The sequence below is a fragment of the Lithobates pipiens genome, unplaced genomic scaffold, assembly GCF_037356315.1.
Source record: "Lithobates pipiens isolate NorthernLeopardFrog02 unplaced genomic scaffold, aLitPip1_a1.2 Scaffold_8, whole genome shotgun sequence".
In the NCBI taxonomy this organism is placed as follows: domain Eukaryota; kingdom Metazoa; phylum Chordata; class Amphibia; order Anura; family Ranidae; genus Lithobates; species Lithobates pipiens.
The window spans coordinates 319,135,315-319,153,008 of record NW_027507903.1 but is presented as its reverse complement, the minus strand read 5'-3'; positions in this window follow the sequence as shown (position 1 = coordinate 319,153,008).

Genomic DNA, 17,694 nt, shown 5'->3' with positions numbered 1-17,694 from the left:
TGTTGGTAGTAGTGTCTTTGGGGGTGCACATAGCAGAGAGTGAAGAAGAGGGTGCAGATCGAGAGGATGAGGAGGGTGCAGAAGAGTAAGGCTGAGTGAGCCACTCAACCAAGTCTGGTGCGTCCTTTGACGTAATCGCACGCACCTTCTGAAATTTGTCACTTTGGCTCAAGCCTGTTGCTCCTGCCCTACCCCTACCACCCCTGTGGAAGGGCCTGCCTCTTCCTCTGCCTGTCATTTTTTAAATGACCCTGTGACAAAAGTCTCTAGAGAAGTGCAGTATGTATGTGGAAGAAGATATAACACCGCGCTTCAATCTGTCGTTTTTGGGGGCCACTGGTCTATCACACCAGTTATAATACTTTTTTTAATTGCGTTTGTCACTCTTTGTAGTATCGCTGCAGAACCGCTCAGCAGTCACAATGCTGCACAGTGGAAATGCACTATACTATGCTTTCTATATGTGCAAGTATTTAATACGTGTATTACACCCCTATATACTGCACACCAAATAGTACACCTATACCAGTCCTTAAAAGGACCTTTGTGGACCTAGTAGTAGCTAGCTAGTAGCTAGTAAATTATAGACTGTCCCTGTTCCAAAAACCAAACTGTCCCTCCCTACACTGAGAAACGACAGCTGCAGAATCGGTCAGCAGCACTGCATGCAGTGCACTATAATATGCTTTCTATATTTGAAAGAAAGTATATTATACGTGTACAACCCTTTATACTGTACACCTATACCAGTCCTTAAAAGGACCTTTGGGGACCTAGTAGCTAGTGATTTGCAGACTGTCCCTGCTCCAAACACCAAACCATCCCTCAGTCCCTACACTGATAAAAGAAAGCTGCATAATCGGTCAGCACTCAGCTCAGCAGCACAGCAGTCTAGTATAATATGCTTTATATATTTGAAAGAAAGTATATTATATGTGTACAACCCTATATACTGTACACCTATACCCAGGGAAGGACTGACAACTCATGGGGCCCCCGGGCAATAGGAGATTATGGGGCCCCCAGGCAATCCAAGATTATGGGGCCACACAGTATACACACACACAGTATACAATCACACAGTATACACAGATATGTTTCTATTGGCTGAGAAGGTGCTGGAGAGGTGGGGCAGCTATAATCTCGGGATTTTTAGACCAAAAGGATGTCGGTAAGGGACATTTCAGAGACAGATGTAAAAAAAACACACCCATTTTTACATACTGTCCCTGGTTTTACTGATGCTGGCAACCCTGATGGGGCCCCCTAGTGGCTCGGGGCCCTCGGGCAGTGCCCGAGTGGCCCAATGGTCAGTCCGCCCCTGCCTATACCAGTCCTTAAAAGGACCTTTGTGGACCTAGTACCTAGTGATTTGCAGACTGTCCCTGCTCCAAACACCAAACTGTCCCTCAGTCCCTACACTGATAAAAGACAGCTGCAGAAAGTATATTCTAAGTGTAATACAACCCTATATACTGTACACCTATACCAGTCCTTAAAATGACTTTTGTGGACCTAAGAGTAATAGCTAGTGATTAAACTGACTGTCCCCACTCCACACAGCGTCCTGTCCCTACACTGACAAAAGACAGAATGTAAAATGGCCGCCAGATCAGGTCTATTTATAAGGTAGGGGGTATGTCCAATTGTCCATGTGCTGAAATGTCTCAATTGGCTGTCATGTACCCCATGATGGATGTGTCATCATGGGTCAAAGTTCTTCACAATGTAAACGCATATGTCCGCTGTGCGAACAGCGCCAGAAGTCCGCTGGTTTGGCAAATCGTGAATGAGCAAAATTCACCGCAAACCAACCGCCGGGCAAACCGCAAGGCCATCTCTACTGAAGAGTCAATTCAGCGTCCCCGGATCACTCACCCTGACCCAGATTCAAACACACAGGCTTGGCTGTTAGCCAAGCCAAAAAATGTACCTACCCTACAGAAAAAGAACTATCACACTAGCACATTAAGCTAGGGGATGCTTCACATTCATCGCAAGGAGCTCTCCTTCCAAATCCCCCCCCCCCTCTTGTCGCAGCCAGTTTATGTGGTGGGTCCCTTTTGGTTAGTCAATCAAAGGGAATATGTAAGAAAATGGTTAAGCTAAATGCCGGGTCAGCTCGAGTCTTAGTGGCTGGGCTGAGTGTTGTTGAATTCTGGTTAATTGTGATTGATAAAGTTATTTGAAGTGAATAAAGTTTATGATGTTATTAAAATATTTGGATTTAACTACTTGCTTACTGGGCACTTAAACCCCCCTCCTGCCCAGACCAATTTTCAGCTTTCAGCGCTTTCAATGACAACTGCGTGGTCATACAACACTGTACCCAAATTAAAGTTTTATAATTTTTTTCCCACAAATAGAGCTTTCTTTTGGTGGTATTTAATCACAGCTGGGTTTTTGAAAAAAAAATCATGTTTAATAGTTTGTTATAAAATTTTGCAAACAGGTAATTTTTCTGCTTCATTGATATGCACTGATGAGGCGGCACTGGTGGGCACTGATAGGCTACACTGGTGGGTACTGATAGGCTGCACTGATGGGCACTAATAGGCACAGTTAAGGCGGCACTGATAGGCACAGATAAGGTGGCACTGATGGGGACAGATAAGTCGGTACTGATGGGCACAGATAAGGTGGCACTGATGGGCCCTGATGGGTGGCAAGGATGGGTGGCGCTGGTGGGCACTGGTAGGCAGCACTGTTGCCTACTGCTAGGTGGCACTTGAAGGGGGCACAGGTGGGCACTGAGGAGCTGGAGGCAGCTCGCAGTGATCGAGACTGATGTCCCTCTCACTGCCACTGGTGATCGGCTTTTTGTTTAATAGCTGATGCTGTGTTGTTAAGTGGTTAAACCAATAAACCAGGCCGTGGCCTATTTTGATCCAGTTCTTTGTGTTGGTGTGCTTTCTTTATTTCTATGCATGTTTGCTGGTTTTAGGCTCTAATAGGCTTCAAAATAGGGTGGGCTCTGAGCGCACTCAAGTGTTACAACAGTGATTTATGAATATTCGCTGTTGTAACACTGATCCTCAATTCGGCCAATCAGAAGCATGTCTGATACCCGTTTTCCAATTGCCTAAAAAGGGAAGGCTCCCGATTGGCCACCTAGGAGGAGCGAGGAAACGGAATCGGCCAATGCCCATGGAGAGCAGAGGAAGGGTAAGCTGTCGCCGAGCAAGGGAAGCTGCCAGTGAAGCACTGCATAGCTGCACAAGACCCGCCCGACCTGACCAACCGACCAACGGGGGTGGGGGGTGATACTGTTTGCCGCCCCCCCCCCCCAAATTTTTTTTTACCACCGGCCGCCACTGGGTCCCTTGGATCCCGTCATTTTGAAAACCAATGAGGCCATCCTGCTGATTGTGTTATGGAGGCTGAGGAGGTGGAGACAGCTAAGGAGGAGTTAAGCAGCCTTTGTTGGTTCTTGACGCATCCTGTAATATCCCAGCGTCTCTCTTCGGGGTACTTTGCCAATATGTATACCCAACTTCCCATATATCCCGATAAATTTTACAACTTCACGCGCGTGTCCGTTCCTGCATTTGATGACTTTCTGGAGGCTCAGACCAAGGCTGACAAGAATGAGAACAAGTGTGTCACCAGAAGGACGATAATCAGGCATACTAAATTTTTGTTAACATGAAAAATGTATAGCTATATAATTTTTTTAGGTATTTATTTTTGCTTATTTAATTTTCACCCCTCTTTTTAATTTATGCTATATTTGGAGTGTTTATATTTGAATGGTTTTACACTTGTTTTGTAAAAAAAAAAAGAATTCAGATGAATTTCTTGATATTTTTGTTTTAATTTTTTTAGATTTCTTGCTACTAGACAACACTTGCTTCCTTATATCACTATTTCAAATGGGTTTCTCCATGGTGGCAAAGGTAACCAGGGAAACCTGGTTGGTGCTGTGTGAAGAGTTACATGAAGCGGTGATGCCGGCGGCAAATGAGGAGATGTGGGAACCCATTGCAGACGAGTTCTGGGAGACAACACAATTTCCTCACTGCATCGGAGGCCTTGATGAAAAGCATGTGAGGGTTAAAAAGCCTCCACAGTCTGGATCTCTATACTTCAATTACAAGATGTATTTTTCCGTGTTGAACCTCCATTCCATATGTGTGGATGTAGGAGCCTATGGCAGCCAGGGTGAAGCTCGCATCTCGCATCTTTCGTTAGTCGGCATGGGACGTTGTCTAGATGAGGGATGCCTCAACATTCCCTCAAGCAGAACACTACCATTTACTGAAGAGCCAAGTCTTCTGATGGTAATTGTTGCTGACGAGGCCTTCAGACTGGCTTAAAATTTAATACAGTGGTTATGGCTTGAGCCACAAGAGAAAAGTTTTCAACTACTTTCCATCTGAGGGTGGTTAAGTGCACATTCGGCATCCGCACAGCTAATTGGTGTTGTCAGGGGACTGTCCACGGTAGGGGTGTCCGAAGACCTGGCACTCCTGCCAGTATTTTGCATGCCTGGAGGAATGCACACCGGCACACAAGGGTGCACATGCATGCGTACTAGCGCATAATTGCACACATGGATGTGCCCTGGAATGTGCATGCAGACTGGCGCAGAGTTATGCATGCTTTCAGCACAGTTTGGCACCAAACAGCTTTTATAAGGAAGCCAGTCACGCTCTGCAATTGCTGGTTGATCTTTAGCTCCTCCAGTGCGTTTGTCTTGTGATCCTCTTGCATCTGCGAATTCCTGTTACTGACTTGGTTTGCCCTGGACCTGTCTTCTGCCTCCCTCCTGACCTGTCCCTGGCTTGTTTATAGGATATTCTCTCTCTGCTCTTCTGTGTATGACCCCGGCTATCCAGTTGACTATGCTTGCTCTAAATCGCACCTGCCACCTGACCTTGGCTTTGAACGGACTTCTCTCCTGTTCTCTGTGCTACCTAAGACAAGGATAGGGTCTAGATTGTATACTGAGGTGGGAACTCATGCAATTTTTGTATTTTTCTTTTGCATGATATTTCCCCTACCCATTATCCTTACCCTTATCTGGGTATGCAGCTTTGGTGCCTAGGAATAAAGGGTAGTAAAATGGTGTGTCCCCCCTTTTCTGGAACATCCCACATAGCCCTGCAGAAAAGAAAACACAGTGTGAAGTCCCCTTCCAAAATCCAAACCAGATCCTTATTCTAGAGAACGGTCTAATATGACTTTCTATAGGAAATCCTATGCAAAAAAGCAACATGGAAAGGGTACCTTGCCAGGAGGCCTCTAGATTGCTGATCTCATTGGCCAAATATGGTCATGACCAACTTTGGTCAGCATTGCCACCCAGGATGCCCACCAACTTGCTTACAATTTGAAAAAAACTGGTGGGTGAGTGGATGGCCAAAATCTGTCATTTATTAATGGCGGCATTACCACCACCTAAGGTACGATGTCCAGCTGCAGAAGCCAGTGGCAAGTGAAATTGCCAAATCTGGACAAATCTGGGCATTTAGTTTGCCCATTCACAAGATGTAACCAGTTTGGGTGGAACCCAAAGCTCATCCCTAATCATAACTGTCTAGCATTAAACGTCTCACATGGTTTGTGTTCTTAGCTGACTTCCTTCACTGGCCATTGACCGTAGGCATTTTCTTAAACTAACCCTCTGGCTTCCTATTGTAATTATGCCTGTGATTTCTCTCTATCCAGCAACGATTATCCAGTCCCTCTAACTTAAGTTGGCAGTCCCTTGTTGATATAAAGGTTGTCATTGATGGTGGATAGAAAATATTATTTTCTGTGCTGTTGACCATCTATGTTTATAATTCAGTTTTTTGATTTGTGGCACCTAGTGACTAGTGTAGTAGTGAAGTGTGCCAACATCCATTAAGGTGTTGGATTTAAAAAGACTATAAATACCCTGGATGAGATAATTGAACTGAATTTGTGGGATGACAAATAAATGTTTGGAGTACTAGATATTTGTAATTCAAGATGTTTGATGACCTGTTTTTAGCTGCACAAACCTTCATCTGACCTTACGTGTCAATGGTCTTTGCTCATCCATAAATCATCTGAAAAGCTGATGGGTGCAGTGGCTAGAAGGAATCCCATAGCTGTGCCATAGGGTAATTACAGGATGGTTAGGCTAAGTCATGTGCAGGCACTGGACAGCCAGGGCCAGATTACTCAATAGACACTGTAAGCATGTGCCTATAGGTGCCATTCCTAGAGGGGCACTCGTCTGTGCATGGCTAGATCTAGGGGGATGCTGGAGTGAGCTTCCCCCCCCCAGATTTCAGTTGTGCTCACCCAGGCTGCCCCCCTCCACAAACATTGTACCCACATCCGCTGCAAGTCCAAACAGGAGACATATCAGCAAGAGGAGCTGGGAGTAGGTGTGGGTTTTTGTGCTCTAAGGATCCTCTTAGAGTTCACTGTACATGGCTTCATTACCCACCCCCTACCCACATTTCCGGGAGATAAGCAGTCCTTGGAGGAGGTAGGGGGACAGGCAATAAAGCTGTGTACCAGCCAGTTTAATAGGATCCTGTGTTATCTATTGTATGGGGAGTGGAGGAGCGCTGTTATCCCAGCTCTCTCCTCACTGACACTACTCCTGCCTGGACTTGTAGCAGGCATGTGTGCAATGGTGATGGGGGGGCACACAGAAGGATTGGGCTGTTTTTGCTGGGAAGGATAATGGATGAAGGGGGGAATCTGTGCTAGAAAGAGGAATGGGAGGGGGGGCATAAGTGTTAGGGGGCAGAATTGGGGAAGATTTATGCTAGGGGGAGAGAATAGGGGGGGCAGGGATATGTGCTAAGAAGGGTAATCTTGAGGGGGTGGTGCTAAGAGGATGAATTTTAGGGGATTTGCACTAGGAGGGGGAATTGGGGGAAGATTTGTACTAGGAGAGGATTTGTACTGGGAGGGGGAATAGACTTGTTTTCGGAGGGTGGATTTGTGGGACATGATTTGTATTAGAAGGGAGGATTTGGGAAGAGGACTTTTATACTAGGATTGGGGATTTGTGAGAGAAGATTTGTGCTAGGAAGGGGATTTGGGAATAAAATTTATGCTAGAAGGGGGGATTTGGAAGGATCAGAATGAGTGCTAGGAGGGGTGATTCATGGGGAATTGGGATGGATTTGAGCTGGAAGGTGGAATTGGGGGGCAGAGATACCGTATTTATCAATGTATAACACACACTTTTTTCCCCTTAAAATCAGGGGAAAATCGTGGGTGCGTGTTATATGCCGAACCACTGCCTTAGAGTCGAGTGTACTGTGTACTCGGCTAGGCTCAGCTCTGCTCGTAGTCACGTCCAGTCCCACCTCCTGGAGTCAGGCCAAGGGGCGGGACTGCGAGCCGAGCCAAAAGGAGCCGAGTACACAGGACATCCGGCTGCAATTTTGGGCAAGGCTGTAGATGGACACTGTTGGGCAAGGCTGCAAATGGACACTGTTGGGCAAGCCTGCAGATGGACACTGATCATTCTACAATGATGGGCAAGGCTGCAGATGGACACTGATAAGGCTGCATTGATGGGCATTTAACCACTTGCTTACTGGGCACTTAAACCCCCCTCAGTCCCAGACCAATTTTCAGCTTTCAGCACTGATGCACTTTGAATGACAATTGCGCGAGCATACAACACTGTACCCAAATGAAATTTTTATCATTTTTTTCCCACAAATAGAGCTTTCTTTTGGTGGTATTTAACCACTTGACCACTGGGCACTTAAACACCCTTAATAACCAGCCAAATTTTCAGCTTTCGGTGCTCTCGCATTTTGAATGACAATTACTCAGTCATGCAACACTGGACCTATATGAAATTTTTGTCCTTTTTTTTCACACAAATAGAGCTTTCTTTTGGTGGTATTTAATCACCTCTCAGTTTTTTATTTATTATATTTTTTGTGCTATAAAAGAAAAAAGACAGAAAATTCTGTGAAAAAATGAATTTTTCTTCGTTTCTGTTATAAAATTTAGCAAATTAGTCATTTTTTCTTCATAAATTTTGGCCAAAATTTATACTACTACATATCTTTGGTAAAAATAAGTACAAATTGGTGGATATTATTTGGTCTTTGTGAAAGTTATAGAGTCCACAAGCTATGGTGCCAATATCTGAAAATTGATCACACCTGAAGTACTGACGGCCTATTTCAATTCTTGAGACCCTAACATGCCAGAAAAGTACAAATACCCCCCAAATGACCCCTTTTTGGAAAGAAGACATTCCAAGGTATTTAGTAGGAGGCATGATGAGTTTTTTGAAGTTGTCATTTTTTCCCACAATTCTTTGCAAAATCAAGGTTCTTTTTTACTTTTTTTTTTTTTCCACAAAATTGTCATATTATCAGTTTATTTCTCACACACAGCATATGCATACCACAAATTACACCCCAAAACACATTCTGCTATTACTCCCGAGTATGGCGATACCACATGTGTGAGACTTTTACACAGTGTGGCCACATACAGAGGCCCAACATGCAGGGAGCACCATCAGGCGTTCTGGAGCACCCAGGACAATTCTGACATTTCTCTCCTACATGTAAAAATCATCATTTATTTGCTAGAAAATTACATGGAACTCCAAAACATTATATATGTTTTTTAGCAAACACCCTGGAGAATACAATGGTGGTCTTTGCAACTTTTTATCTCGCACGATATTTGCGCAGTAATTTTTCGAATGCTTTTTTAAAAAAAAAACAGTTTTGTGCTTAAAAAAAAAACACAGTAAAGTTAGCCCAATTTTTGCATAATGTGAAAGATGAAGTTACGCTGAGTAAATAGATACCTAATATGTCACTCTTCAAAATTGCACACGCTCGTGGAATGGCGCCAAACGTCGCTACTTAAAAATCCCCATAGGCGACGATTTAATTTTTTTTTACTGGTTATATGTTTTGAGTTACAGAGGAGATCTAGGGCTAGAATTATTGCTCTCGCTCTAACGTTCACAGCGATACCTCACATGTGTGGTTTGAACACAGTTTTCATATGTGGGCGGGTCTTACGTATGCATTTGCTTCTGCATGCGAGCACATGGGGACAGGGGCGCTTTAAAAAAACATTTTTTTTATTGTTCATTTTACTTTATTTATTTTAGTTTGGCATTTTTTTCCCCAAAAATATTTTTTTTGATCACTTTTATTCCTATTACAAGGAATGTAAACATCCCTTGTAATAGGAATATGGCATGACAGGTCCTCTTTACAGTGAAATGTGGGGTCAATAAGACTAAGCTTTTTCTAAGCTGGGAAGCCTGAAAAAAAAAAAAAAAGATTCTGGCTTTGATCGTATTAGCGATTCGGTAGAAGTACCGGAGGGCGGCGGGAGGGGGGGGGATGTCTATGGTTGGGTATTGCAGGGTATCACCGACTATGGCTGGGTATCTCAGAGTATGGCTGGGTATCTCAGAGTATGGCGTTGCAGAGTATTGCGTTGCAGAGCATTGCAGGGTATTGGCGGGTGTTGCAGAGCATTGCAGAGTGTTGCAGGGTATTGGTGGGTGTTGCAGAGAATTGCAGAGTGTTGCAGGGTATTGGCGGGTGTTGCAGAGCATTGCAGAGTGTTGCAGGGTATTGCAGAGTGTTGCAGAGCATTGCAGAGTGTTGCTGGGTGTTGCAGAGTGTTGCAGGGTATTGCAGAGTGTTGCAGGGTGTTGCAGAGTGTTGCAGGGTATTGCGGAGTGTTGCAGGGTGTTGCAGAGTGTTGCAGGGTATTGCAGAGTGTTGCAGGGTGTTGCAGAGTGTTGCAGAGTATTGCAGAGTGTTGCGGAGTGTTGCAGAGTATTGTGGAGTGTTGCAGGGTATTGCGGAGTGTTGCAGGGTATTGCAGAGTGTTGCAGGGTATTGCAGAGTGTTGCAGGGTGTTGCAGAGTGTTGCAGAGTGTTGCAGGGTATTGCGGAGTGTTGCGGAGTGTTGCAGAGCGTTGCGGAGTGTTGCAGAGTGTTGCAGGGTATTGCAGAGTGTTGCAGGGTATTGCGGAGTGTTGCAGAGTGTTGCAGAGTGTTGCAGAGTATTGCAGAGTGTTGCAGAGTATTGCGGAGTGTTGCAGGGTATTGCAGAGTGTTGCAGGGTGTTGCAGGGTATTGCAGGGTATTGCAGGGTATTGCAGGGTGTGCAAGGGGCAGGCGATCGGCTTTAGCCGATTACCGGCTCCGTTATATCACATGATCAGCTGTCATTGGCTGACAGCTGATCACGTGATAAGGGATCGGGATCGACCCCTTGCACGGATCGGTGATCAGGCGAGTCTCGTAGACTCGCCGATCACAGAGCGCGCCGCGCGCCCCTCAGGGGGCGCGCAGGCCGCTCGTGCACGGGACTACGTCAATAGACGTAGTCCCGGCAAAGGAGATCCGCGCTGTAGCCGTCATTCGGCTATAGTGCGGGTCTCAAGTGGTTAAAATGTACGTTTTTTTTCCCTTAACTTCCCTCTTAAACTTGGGGTGCGTGTTATACGCCAGTGTGTGTTATATGCCGGCATGTGTTATACCCCGATAAATACGGTAAGTGCTAAGAGGGGGATTTGGACTGCGAGGATAGAGTTTAGGTAGAATTTTCCCTTGCAGAAGGAATTTATGCTTAGGGTGGTGATTATTTTCTTTTCTTTGTTTTTTTTTTTTTTTTGGAAGGGGGGAGGAACTTTACATATCTCTGTGAACTTGATGGCTATCAGTGTGAAGTTCTCATTCTACAAATGCTAACTGCTTGGTTTCCTCATCTTCTGGCTTCTATTTTAGTGATCTCAGAACTGTGCAGAAAAGGACTTCTGATTTTACTTCACATAAACGTTGTGGTTCAGTGACTTAAAAAGTATTGAAACCAGTAGGGCAGCAATATAGCAATGTAAATCGCAGTTCAGAGAAAGGATAACAATGGCAGCCCACATGTAAGCAGATACAGTTAGCTAGTCTGCCACCAGATAGCTCTGTCCCAAAATAGTGTGGTAACAGACACTTGTGTACGTGGGTGTTAGGTCCCCTTTTGGTTAACTAGTTAAGGACCGGAAGGCTTCACCCCCTGAAGGACCAGGCCATTTTTTGCGATATGGCACTGCATCAATTTAACTGACAATTGCGCGGTCGTGCGACATTGTACCCAAAAACAGAGCTTACATTTGGTGGTATTTGATCTGCGGTTTTTATTTTTTGCGCTATAAACAAAAAAGAGTGACAATTTTGAAAAAAAACAAAAACTTTTTGCTATAATACATATTTATTATCTAAAAATGTATATACCCCAAAAAAAAAAAAATTTCTTCATCAGTTTAGGTCGATATAAAAAAAATCGCAATAGGCTTATATTGATTGGTTTGCGCAAAAGTTATCGTGTCAACAAACTATGGGATAGATTTATGGACTTATATTTATTTTTTATTGTTTTTACTAGTAATGGCGGTGATCTTTTAGCTGGACTGCGACATTGTGGCAGACAAATCTGACCCCAAATTACACTTTTTGAGGACCAGTGACATTATTACATTAATCAGTGCTATAAAAATGCACTGATCAATGCAAAAATTACACTGGCAGGTAAGGGGTTAACACTAGGGGGTGATCAAGGGGTTAAATGTGTTCCCTAGGTGTGTTCTAACTGTAGGGGGAATTGGCTGCCTCAGAGGACAGAGATCAATGTTCTCAATCACTGGGAACAGCAGATCTCTGTCATTTCATCTGTCAGAATGGGGATTCGCCTTGTTTACAAAGGCAGATCCCTATTCTGCCTCTGTACTAGGCAATCGCGGGTCGCCGGTGGACATCGAGTCCTCCAGATCTGTGGGCACACGCCCGCAACTGTGCCTACATGAGCCGGCATACAATGACGGACGGCGATTCGCTCCGAAGGGCCATCCTGCCGCAGTACAGCTTCGACGGTTGGTCTTAAAGTGGTTAAAGCCTTCCTTTGGTAATGTAATAGGTGGACCTAATGCCCATATACAGTATATGTCAGGATGAGAGGAGCCTTAGAGAGTCAGGGCATGGTAGCCAAACACCCCACAGCAATGCGGATGTAGTCAGCTACTGCTAAGGCTCTTCACTGGACTAAAGCCAGGGTGAGTATTAATACACCTGAAATTAGTTGATGAGTAACATCTGGGAACATGCCTGGCTGGGCAGGGCTATAGAGGGGGGCAGAGAACAATACTACAGAAAAGCACCTTGTTAATCTTGGTTTGACAGTAGCAAAATGCTATGGAGTCTAGTATACAGGCAGTATACAGGCAGATGGGTCCCACTACTATGTTGGACATAGGATTGCAGACTACATAAGCACCCCTTCAAAAAAAGAAAGATACCTCCTGAAATAAAGGGATTAGTTACGTAAAACAACAAACAAACACTTTATCTTTGCAAGAAATTAGGCCACAAGCCTTTTTTGGGTTAAGGCTGGGTTCACACTGCTGCGGTGACGAGATCTGATGTGATTCGCACCGCACTGCAGTGCAAATCACATCCGATCTCTGTGCGATAGATACAGATAGTATGGCTTAATTTGCATCGCATCCGGCCCAAACTCGCACAGGACCCTTTTTTTGGTCCGCAGCAGAATCGGATCGCATGGGTGTTCACACCATGCGATCCGGTTCCTGTCCGAGTTTGCAGATCGCACTGCGATATGCGAACTGATCTGGGGGTGTCATTAACTTTTCACTGACACTCCCAGCAGTTCGCATAGGGCAGTGTGAACTGCCACCGGGAGGCATGCAATGTGGGAACCTGCAGCGGATTCGCAGCGTTCCCGCATCGCAGCAGTGTGAACCCAGCCTAAAAGCACATGAACACATTTCTTAATATACTTCCTTTAAACTTATTTTACATAACCATAAGAAAATCAATATTATTTGAAACAACAGTGCCGTGCAGTACCTAATACTTATTTATCCCTTTGTAAAATACTGTATGTGATACTCATACATTACTCATATCCATACTCATGCATCCTCTCTTTACGCGTTACATCACCACATCATGTGACTTCATCAATAACGCTTAGGGAGGAGCCAATGGTGTTATGCAGCAAAACTGGATGTGAATGCCATCTTGTGAGGTATCAAGTGACTGTACATCTTAAGGGGATACACAGGCTGTTTATCAGAAGTGCATCAGAATAGTGCACTGTTTTATATGAGTGGCATTTTAACGATTTTTAATAAAATAGTGTTGGGAATGCAGAACGCGCTATGATCATTCAGTCCTTTTGTGTGAACTGTGCCATTTGTCTTATGGAATGATGAGGATGAAGGTGGATTGAGGTGTCTGGAGGCTGCCTTGGTAGAAACCAGTCATTGCATAGAGACCCCATTTAAAGGGGAAGGCACATTAGACCTCATTTATTTGAGTCAGATTAAGAAGATGAGAGCATCAGATTGGTGGTTCTGGGATTGTACTGTGTATGGTGAAATTAACCACTTTCAGACCGGACCATTTTGCTGGCTTAAGACCAGACCACTTTTTGTGATTCGGCACTGTGTCGCTTTAACTGACAATTGCGCGGTTGTGCGACGTGACTCCCAAACAAAATTGACTCCTTTTTTTCCCACAAATAGAGCTTTCTTTTGGTGGTATTTGATCACCCCTGCGGTTTTTATTTTTTACGCTATAAACAAAAATAGAGCAACGATTTTGAAAAAAACGCATTATTTTTTACTTTTTGTTATAATAAATATCCTACAAAAATAAAAACGTTTTTTTCCTCAGTTTAGACCGATACGTATTTTTCTACATATTTTTTGTAGAAAAATCGCAATAAGCAATTATTGATTGGTTTGCGCAAAATTTATAGCGTTTACAAAATAGGGGATAGTTTTATGGCATTTTTATTAATAATTTTTTTTTTACTAGTAATGGCGGTGATCAGCGATTTGTTTTGTGACTGCAACATTATGGCGGACACATCGGACATTTCTGGCACATTTTTGGGACCATTGTCATTTATACAGCAATCAGTGCTATACAAATGCACTGATTCCTGTGTAAATGACACTGGCAGTGAAGGGGTTAACCAGGGGTGGCAGTGTAGGGGTTAAGTGTTCCTAGGGGCGTGTTGCTAACTGTGGGGGGCTGGGCTTTGTGTTAGTGAACACCGATCTCTGCTCCAATCACGTGGAGCATAGATCAGCGTCACTTGTTGCTAGGCAGAATGGGGATATGCTGTTTACAACGACATCTCCCCATTCAGCCCCCCCCCCCCCGTGAGACGATCGCGGGTATCCTCGCGGCGATCGAGTCCACGGGACCCGCGACTGGACTCATGGGGGTCCCGACTGGCACTCTAGGGCACCGCCGGCGGCACACACGCAATGGCAGGGGGACATATAGAAATGCACGTACCTGTACGCCAATATGCCTGCCCGTGCCATTCTGCCGACGTACATCGGCGTGCGCTGGTCGGGAACTGGACAACTGTATATGGAGGAAAAACATGGTGTGGAATTATCTAACAGAAGACTGGAAATAAGTTTTATTGCAATCATTTTGAAAAATATTAATGCTTTCGAGAGAGTTTAAAACATAAAAGGTAATAGTCCTTTAGCATGCAGAACACAACATGAATATAAAAAAACTTAATTGCACATAAATGGGATTATAGTATAAAACAAACTGTATCACGTCATATCCAATATGGTTTTACTCTATTATATCTATGCACAGTTTACATTGTTTTTATGACATGATGCAATTTGATTTATACTATGGTCCCATTTATGTGCAATTTAGTATAGCGGATGACATTTTGGACAAAGTGTCAATCATGTGTAAATTTAGTTTTTGCCTCAGAACAGTAGTGGGGTTCTGAGGTTTAATTGTGTAGGTTAACTTTGACATCAGTTTGGCTGGGCTGTGTTAGAAGTTCTGCTTGGTCATGTGTACAGTGAGGTGCACATGACAAGCCAGAACCAGGCCTGGTTGGACGTTTTGGGTATCAGCTTCCTCGGAAACCAATCAGTGGGTGTGCCGGGCCCCGCTGAGGAGTTTGGGGAGGGGTACTTAAGTGGTTGGAGTTACGTGTTCAGGAGGAGTTCATGAGGCCAGAGCAGTCTGTTCTTGTTTCCTGGACCGGGGCAGCCCTGTGAGAGGTCCCGGTCATGGGGGGTTCGACATCCTGCAGCATGCTTCTGTTGGTTACCACCAATAGACCCGCCTGGTATGAGGTAGGGATCCGTCTGTTCCCGAGTCTCGGAAACCGGCTGGTCCGAGGCGCAGTAACTGAGGGAGGATTCAAGGTGTCCGGGTGTGCTCTCAGCTTGGAGGGGCACCACAGCTCATGAAAGTGACCGGGGGAGGACTCTTCAGAGGAGGGTCAACAAGCTGGCATCCTGAGAAGTGCCTGGTTACTGAGTTGGGAAGGAGATTGATGAATCCACGCTTTTTCCAGTACTATCAAGGAGACAGAGAACATTCCAGGTACTGAGGAAAAAGGTTCCTGTTCACTTTCAGTTACAACTTGTTCAAGGTCAGAGATTTTACAAGTTCTGAATCAAAGTGCTGACTGCCATAATCTCTGGCTAGAGATTTGTTCAGCCTTGAAGCGCCCAGCTGCGAGTGGCTACTCTCTGGGTGGTATTAGAGACTTTGTTATGTCTGCAGTTCAAGGTGCCTGAGTTTCTTCGCCCTTGCCCTCTGTTCCTATACGAGACTGTGCTGTTGGCTGTTACCCCTGCAAATAAAACCTTTCAAAAGGACCTTATTGGTGTCAGCTTCCAAGTTGTTGGGTATCAACCCTGGGAACCCCTAGACGTGGAAGAACCAGCCAAGCGGAGATAACCGGTAAGCCCAATAAGTTAAGGCCGCCCTACAAAGGGTTATAGCCGCTACATTCGTTATTTGCTATTCAAGTTGTGTTCTGTATGCTAAAGGATTATTACCCGTTATGTACCTACCCATTGCTATGGGGTTTCATGCCCATTTCAATAAATGTGTCATTACCTTTTATATTTGTGCTATTGCCTGCCTCATTAAAAATCCCAGAACTTTTTATTGTTGTAAGATATTTAGTAAGAGGCATGGTGAGTTTTTTGAAGTTGTAGATTTTTCCTACAATTCTTTGCAAAATATTTTTTTCCACAAAATTGTCATAATAACAAGTTATTTCTCACACACAGCATATGCATACTTGCAACTACACCACAAAATAAATTCTGCTACTGCTCATGAGTATGGCGATACCACATGTGTAAGACTTTTACACAGCCTGGCCACATACAGAGGCTCAACATGCAGGAAGCACCATCAGGTGTTCTAGGAGCATAAATTGCATATATAATTCTTGACTACCTCTTACACTTTTGAAGGCCCTGGAGCACCAGGACAATGGAAACACCCAAAAAATTAGCCCATTGGAAAGCAAACACTACATTTTAAACATGTAATTTTTTTCCACAAGTTTTTGGAAAATGTGGATAAGAAATGAAAACGAATTTTTTTACACAAATTTGGCAATTTATAAGATAGGTTGGACAGTTGGTCTTTATTGAAGATCTAACTTTTGAAATCTACCTCAGAAGGCAGAATTTTGAAAGTCTCAGTCGGGTGCAGGTTTTCCCTCCAGAAATCCCCAGCCAATCCAAGAGAAATGGAGCAAATAATGATCTGCTTAGTGACAGCTGATAGCTGGTAATCTACCTGGATACAGTAAAGGGGGAACCTGAAACAACTAAACAGGCTCTAATTTGGCTTTAACAAGAGGTGCCACGATTTGCAATCCCATGGGGTCACTTCATGGTGTTTGTGGCCCTGACATTCCTTTCTTATAAACATAAAGGATCATGTCCAGAGTTGTCGTGGGTAGGCCTATAGCAAGGACCCAGATAGCAAGGATAATGTGCTACAAATTTGTGACAGTGTGGAACTGTAAGTCTGTTAACTTGCTGCCAGGGTCGGTGCTACCACTAGGCAAACTAGGCAGCCATCTAGGGTGCAGCCCTGGGCAGTGCCACATTCCTCTCCCCTGTCACCTCCTCATCTCCGGTGAATGCCACCCTTAGAGCCACCATCTCTCCCCTGCACACACCAGTGCACCTGCACAAAGCGGAAGTGACAACATCATTCACTGGATACTGGTGATCACCGCTCACTGCAGCTGAAGTCAACCCAAAGCCCCAATCGCCACCAGCATGGAGCCTGGGGTGGAGGTGTTGGTGGTCTGTAGGAGTGCACCGGAGGCAGAGAGGGAATGTCCAAAAGCCCAGATGGAGGAGTTCAGGCATGAGGTGGAGAGGCAGCAGAAGTACATTGTCACATACCTGGTCGGAGTCTGAAGTGACAAGGTCGGCCTCCCTTGTATCTCCAACCCGGGTCCCGCTGATGATGGGGACAGAAGGACCCAAGGAAAAGGAGGAACACGAGTGCTTGCAGATGTAGCCCAGGAAGCTTGTGGCAGGTGATGCGACTTTGGAGATGCAGGAAGTCGCAGCAGGTCGCAGGAATGGAGCTGCAGACACCCTGATGACAGCTTGGAGCCAAACAGGAGACAGGAGCGTAGTCACAGGAATAGCTGGGTTCGGAAGCAGGTGGGCAGCAAGGTACCAAATCATCATTCAGGAGCAGGGTCAATCAGGAAGCCGAAGTCAGGAGCCAGTAGTTAGAGATAGAATCCAGAGCCAGGTCAGGACAAGCCAAGGGTTCAGCAACGGGTATCAGTCAGGCAATGGCAGGAATAACAAGGAACAGGACTGGAACAGCTGAAGTTAGGTCAGCATCTGCTACA